Genomic DNA, 5156 nt, shown 5'->3' with positions numbered 1-5156 from the left:
TTCATATAGCTAGGATTGCATTTCATACATGATGCCAAGGCATCTTAGGCTAGTTTCACTAGTATTTTTCTGTTAGTTTTAGTGGTTTTATGCATTTTCTTGAGCTTAAAGTAACCAAGAATGGTTAAAAGAATAACAAAGCAATGAACCATCCAAACAATATGATTTTGATGCAAATTCCATGAGTTTTAGTTATATTACTTGAATGCTATGAATGGAAGATTTCTCATGAAATTTTGCAAGACTTTGATGCAATTGTTTGGATGATTTCAGGGAAGAAGAGGCTAGGCAAGGAAGCAACAAAATCAATAAAGGAAGCTTGAATATCACATGTGGAGTTTAAGTTCCAGTTTAAGCCTAAACTGGAGCTTAAACGCCAGAATCATGAAGGCTAAGAAATGCTGGAATTGAAGTTTAACCTCCAGTTTAACCTTAAACTGGAAGTTAAACGCCAGAATGGAAGTCTCACCAAAGAAGCATGTCCACGTTTAACCTCCAGTTTGACCTTAAACTGGAGGTTAAATGCCAGAAGTGAGAAGAGCACCAAGGGGGGAAGTTCCACGTTTAACCTCCAGTTTAACCTTAAACTGGAGGTTAAACGCCAGAAAGGGGAAAAGCACCAGGGATCCATTTCCATGTTTAAGCTCCAGTTTGACCTTAAACTGGAGCTTAAACGTGTTCGACCAAGTTTCTCCTCCAGGGTTGCTTTCTCCATTTCCACGTTTAGGCTCCAGTTTAACCTTAAACTGGAGCTTAAACGTGTTCGACACCTCCAGGGCTACATTTCTCAGCTTCCACGTTTAAGCTCCAGTTTAACCTTAAACTGGAGCTTAAACATGTTCGACCTCCAGGATGCCTTCTTCCATTTCCACGTTTAAGCTCCAGTTTAACCTTAAACTGGAGCTTAAACGTGTTCGACCTCCAGGGCTGCCCTTCCTATCTCCACGTTTAAGCTTCAGTTTAACCTTAAACTGAAGCTTAAACGTGTTCGACTACATAACTCTCCAGGGCTGCCTTCTTCCATTTCCACGTTTAAGCTTCAGTTTAACCTTAAACTGAAGCTTAAACGTGCTTCTACAAAAGGCTTCACTGGAAGTGTCTGGCGTTTAAGCTGCAGTTTAAGCTTAAACTGCAACTTAAACGCCACTCTTGGAAAAGGTTTCTGGGCCAAAAATATTGCGGTTTAAGTTAGTCTTTGAGCACAAACATTAACTTAAACTTACTCTGGCATGAAACCCAATTGAATATCATGGTTTATGGGATTGGGCCTGAAGGATTGATGAGTCTGAAATTTCAATTTGTTGAGTCATGTATTATTATTTGATTATCACTAAGTTGGCTCAATAAATGTTACAGAATTTGGATCAACAGCCTCATCAAGATTATGGATCATAAACCCAAGGCAAAAGGAAAGCATGGAGAGGCCTCAAAGCCCAAGAAACACAACAGAAGCTCAATATAGAAAGTGTATAAATAGGATAGAATTTAAGTGAGGGAGGACTTTTACCTTCACTTTTAGCTAGTTTTCATATCTTTGTAATTGAATTCAGAGCTATGACTCACTAAACCCCCTTTCATTGGGTTAGGGAGCTCTATTGAAATTCAATGAATCAATAATAGTTTATCTTCTTCTTCAATCTTTTCTCTTGAATTTTGTTAGAAAGCTTCTCGATCTAATTCCATTGGGTAGTTGTCTTGGGAAAGAAACTACCCATAATTGGAATCCTTCGGAACCTTGGGAAAGGAATGGAGGATTCATGCTAGAGAAGCTTTCTCACAGTGAATTGGATTGGGGTTTGGATGGATATTGTGACATGTAATCCTACCAAATTGTGGTTCATGAAACTGTGTGGTATAATCAGTGATCGAGCATCATCTCTTCTTATGAACATTTAAACCAAGGGATTGGGAATTTGTTCATTTTTAGAGAGAATTGGTGAGCCAAGGGATTGGGATCCAATCATATAAGATTGCCAAGCAAAATTCAATGAACGCATTGCTTGAGGAAGAGATAAACATGTTTTGATTCGGAGATCTCAATATCTCCTATAACCCAATGAATCCCCCATTTCTGATTTCCATCTTCTCTTTACATTCTGCAACTCAATTCATGCAATCACCCCCATTCCCTTTTAATTTCAGCAATTTAGTTTCTGCTCTTTAATTCATGCAATTTAAGATTCCGCCATTTCAATTTCTTGTCATTTACTTTTCCCGCCAATTTTACATTCCGCAATTCTCATCTCAATCTTGATTCCGCTCAACTAGAACACACTTCTAATCCGAATTGCTCACTCAACCAATCCTTGTGGGATTCGACCTCACTCTATTGTGAGTTTTTACTTGACGATAACCGGTGCACTTGCCGGAAGGAATTTTGCCGATCGTGCAATTTCCTAAATCGTAGCATAACTAGTTTATGTGCATCAAGTTTATGGCGCCGTTGCCGGGGATTGGTTTTCGATTGACAATTCTCAAATTGGAAGTTAACTAGATTGAGCATTTTTTGTGTTTTGATTAATTCAGTACAAGTTACTTGTTGAATTTTAATTTTTGCACTCGGTTACATGCTTTCTTTCTTTATGCCTTTAAATTCAAGCAACTAACTCACTGACTCACTAACTGTTTGAATTAATTCCTCAATTGCTCTAACCATACTCTTCCATTAACCAAGAGTATTTCACTTGTTTGTTGCCTGTGCTGTGTTCTTGTATGACAGGTAGGAGAGGAGAGACATCAACTCCTCTATATACCGAACCAGAGAGGACCCTTCATAGACTTAGAAGGGAAGCAAGAGGGAAGAGAGTAGTGGGAGAAGAGGAATCTGAAGGAGAATCTGAGGACAATTTTGAGGAAGCTTTAGATCTCAACATGGATAGAGAAGTTCACAACCATGAGAGAGCTGATGGAAACAATGCCATTCCTGAGAGGAGGGTTCTTAGTTCATACATAAACCCAACCTCTGGGAATTGTGGTAGCAGCATCCAGAAACCACCCATTCAGGCCAACAATTTTGAGCTCAAACCACAGCTAATATCACTTGTGGAGAATCATTGTTCATTTGGTGGAAGTGCTAATGAAGACCCAAACCAACATCTCACAAAATTCCTGAGAATTTGTGACACTGTCAAGTCCAATGGAGTCCAGGAAGATGCCTATAAACTGCTTTTGTTCCCATTTTCACTTAGGGACAAAGCAGCTAAGTGGCTGGAATCATTCCCAAGGGGGAGTCTAACAACATGGGATGAGGTGGAAAGCAAGTTTCTGGCACGTTTCTACCCCCCACAAAAGGTAAATAGGCTTCGATCTGAGGTTCAGACGTTTAGACAACAAGATGGTGAAACTCTCTACGAGGCATGGGAGAGATTCAAGGATTTGACAAGGAAATGCCCACCAGACATGTTCCATGATTGGGTGCAATTGCATATTTTCTATGATGGACTCTCCTATGAATCAAGGAAGGCTGTAGACCATTCATCAGGAGGTTCATTGAACAGGAAAAAGACTGTGGAAGAAGCCATTGAAGTGATTGAGACAGTGGCTGAGAATGAGTACTACTATGCATCAGAGAGGCACAACACTAAGGGAGTCATGGAGCTGAACCATGTTGATACAATTCTAGCCCAAAACAAGGTGTTTGCCAAGCAACTAGCAGAGCTCACCAGGAAATTAGAAACAAAGCAAGTGGCTGCAATACACACACAAGAGCAAGAGGAAGAAAGCACTGAAGGAGGTGATTGGGAAGAGGCCAACTATGTGGGAAACCAACAAAGGCAATCATATGATCCACATTCCAACACTTACAACCCAGGATGGAAAAATCACCCAAACTTTGGGTGGGGGAACCAACAAACCCAACCACAAAACCACAAACCTTACAACCACAACCAACATAACAATTCCACATACCAAAACTCCAACCAAAGATCATACCAAGCCACACAAAACACTTACCCCCAACCATCATATCATGGCCAAAATAATCAACCTACCCAACCTAATCCGAACCAACAATTTCAAGATCAATTAAACCAGATAGAAGGAATGCTTGCAACCATGAGTCAAGACATAACCGAATTGAAAGCTTTTAAGGAAGAAGTAAATTTTAACCTACAAAACCAAGGAGCTGCCATCCAGAAGCTAGAAAATCAAATTTTGTATTTGTCTAAGCAAAACCCTGGGACAAGCGTTTCTCATGCTGCCAAGGCCATTGCAAGGGAAGAATGTAAGGCCATAACCCTCAGAAGTGGAAAGAATCTAAAGGAGATCTCAAAGGAAACCATAGAGGATGAAGCAAGGGAACATGTGAGAGACAAGGAACAAGGACAATCTTTTACACAGTCCACAACAAAAGAAAAAGAAAAAGAGGTCCTGAAGCCTTATACACCTAAAGCACCATATCCTCAACGTTTGATGAAAAGTGAAAAGGATGGTCAATTCTCCAGGTTCTTGGAGATTTTCAAGAAGCTCCAAATCAACATTCCGTTTGCTGAGGCAATAGAGCAAATGCCACTCTATGCAAAATTCTTAAAAGAATTAATGACCAAGAAGAGAAGCTGGAGAAATGAGGAAACTGTGTTGTTAACTGAAGAATGCAGTGCCATCATTCAGCACAAATTGCCTCAGAAATTGAAGGACCCAGGTAGTTTCCAAATCCCCTGCATCATAGGAGAAGTCATGGTGGAGAAGGCCTTGTGTGACTTAGGGGCCAGCATCAATTTGATGTCTCTAACAATGATGAGAAGAATGAAGATTGAGGAAGCCAAACCAACAAGAATGGCCCTCCAATTGGCAGATCGAACTTTTAAATTCCCTCATGGGATAGTTGAGGATTTGTTGGTGAAAGTGGGAGATTTTATATTTCCTGCTGATTTTGTGGTGTTAGATATGGAGGAAGAAGCCAAAGCTTCAATAATTCTGGGAAGACCCTTCCTAGCTACTGCTGGAGCCATCATAGATGTACAAAAGGGTGAACTCACTCTTAGACTACATGAGGAGAAATTGGTGTTTAACGTATTCAAGGCAATGAGCTATCCATCAGAATCACTAAGGGAATGCATGAGGGTTGATGTAGTGGACATTGCAGTACAAGAAACCTTTGAGGAAACAATAAAGGAAGTGGCAGAGGAGGAGTTCACCAAGGATATTGAAGTTAG

At 40.3% G+C, this 5156-nt stretch overlaps 1 non-coding gene across 1 annotated transcript; it reads right to left on the bottom strand.

Annotated features, from left to right (window-relative positions):
- Window positions 1-3297: 3297 nt before the first annotated feature.
- On the bottom strand, window positions 3298-3401 carry LOC148579756 (small nucleolar RNA R71). Its single transcript, XR_015899449.1, has one exon. It is a non-coding gene; the product is annotated as a small nucleolar RNA R71 (small nucleolar RNA).
- Between the last annotated feature and the right edge of the window lie 1755 nt (window positions 3402-5156).

This window comes from Arachis ipaensis, chromosome B10 (genome assembly GCF_059453495.1).
Source record: "Arachis ipaensis isolate K30076 ecotype BB chromosome B10, ASM5945349v1, whole genome shotgun sequence".
Classification (NCBI taxonomy): domain Eukaryota; kingdom Viridiplantae; phylum Streptophyta; class Magnoliopsida; order Fabales; family Fabaceae; genus Arachis; species Arachis ipaensis.
This window is presented reverse-complemented; position numbering and strand designations above follow the sequence as displayed.